The sequence below is a fragment of the Macrotis lagotis genome, chromosome 8 (assembly GCF_037893015.1).
Source record: "Macrotis lagotis isolate mMagLag1 chromosome 8, bilby.v1.9.chrom.fasta, whole genome shotgun sequence".
In the NCBI taxonomy this organism is placed as follows: domain Eukaryota; kingdom Metazoa; phylum Chordata; class Mammalia; order Peramelemorphia; family Peramelidae; genus Macrotis; species Macrotis lagotis.
In genome coordinates, this window is record NC_133665.1 from 16,382,438 (window position 1) to 16,384,352 (window position 1,915).

The following is a 1,915-nucleotide window of genomic DNA, read 5'->3' on the forward strand; positions in this document are numbered from 1 at the left end:
CAATAATTTTTGATTCTATATTGTCAATGGGTCCTCTTCATATTCAAGGTCAGAGTGGTTGAAGACTACCTTTGTTTAGGGTGGGCTAAGCATGGTCTATTTATTGAAATAGGTTGGGATGAGAATATTGGACTATAAGCTTGCAAGGATAGGGCAACTGTGTTATTATCAGGCATTTTTCTTTGAGAAACCCACTTTGCTATCACTCTCTGGGTCACTCTTGGAATTCTCTTTGATTTCTATTTCTTCTGCCCACTCCCACCTCCCAGGCCCCAGGAAAAGTCATATTGTATTTCCCCACATAGTTTTTAAGCAATCAGACAAGGAGCATCCAAAAGACAGACAAATATTAGACAGTGTTTTAAATTTACCTCCTATCTTAAATGGGATATCATCAAAAAAACTAAAAGTCCCTGAGCACAGAGTCTTGAAAGCTATCATTGCCCACTTTTGGTCTGCCAACATAGCCAAGTTTCTGTAGAACTAAAAGCAAGCCCTGGGGAAAGTAAGTGACATGGAGTACACTGCTTTGCTCTCCATGGAGTATGAAAGTATCCAAAAAACCAAACAATAGGATTTTATATTTAATTCTTAAAGTTATAAGAAGCCAGTGGAGAATTGAGTTTGGGAATGACAAGACCAGACATGTGTTTTAGACAAATAAGGTTGGTAACTGTGTGAAGAAGGGATTGGAGTGAGAAGAGACTTGAAGGTATGGGACCAATCAGAAGACTATCATTGTAATCCATATTTTAGATGAGACCCTTCACTGAGGTGCTAATGAAGTGAGTAGAGAGAAGAAAAAGGTGTAAAGGTAGAAATGAGGAAGACCTGAAAACAGATTAGGTATGTGAGGTGAGAGTGAGAAAGAAATCAAGGATACCACTAATGTTGTAAAACTGGATTATGGGGGGCTTCAAAAACAAGAAGAAAAAATTGAAAAAAAAAGGTTATTTTAGGGGAAGAGATAATGATTCTGTTTTGTACATGTTGAATTTGAGATGTCTATGGGACATCTAGTTGAAAGATGTCTGGGGGGGCGGAGCCAAGATAGTGACAAGAAAGGATCCAAGTCTTAGGTGCTCTCTGATAAAACTCATAAGCTAAGGACTCTAACTAAACTTTCCAGAGACAGAAACCACATAGGGACTCAGTGAAACAGTTCTCCTACTCAAGGTAACCTGGAAAAGAGCAGAAAGGCTCTGCTCCCCGGGGTTGGAGGGGTGGCCTGCCAAAGCGAAAGAACTTCAGCCTCCCGGAGGCAGCCGCAGGGAGCTGGGAGCTGCAGCTCACAGCAGTGGGGGCAGTTTCCTGACCTATGCACCAGGGAGCATCGGGCAAACAGTGGGGGAACAGAGGGGGACCTCTGCCAGAGTGAGCACATGGAGCTCAGCCCTCAGGGCACACAGCAAGCAACCTGGTCTTTCGGGAGCCCAGATTCAGGAACAGAAGCAGGCAGAACAGGTAAGCAGGAGCCCCCAGGGCATGAGCCCATTGAACCTAGGGAGGGGAGTGAAGAGAGAGAGACTGCAGAGCTCTGTCCTCTGCCCCTGGAACAGGAATTTGGGGCTCTGACCACATTCATATCCTGATTGCAGTCTAGGTCCCGCCATAGAACAGCAGGGGCCCCCCTACCTCAGCCCCATGACAGAAAGGGGCACATATGGTCATTCACAGACCAGGAGGGAGGACAGAGCCTCACACACTGAGACCCTTGTGGGAGTGTCCCAAAAGATCAGGAAGCACCCCCAAAACAGGCACAGGCTGGGAAAAATGAGCAAGCAGAGAAAAAAGAGGAATACAATTTAGAAATATTTTGCAAATGAGCCCAAGAAGGATCAAAATACTCAGTCTGAAGCTGAGCAAGCACAAGCTCCTACATCTAAAGACTCCAAGAAAAAACAGAAATTGGGCT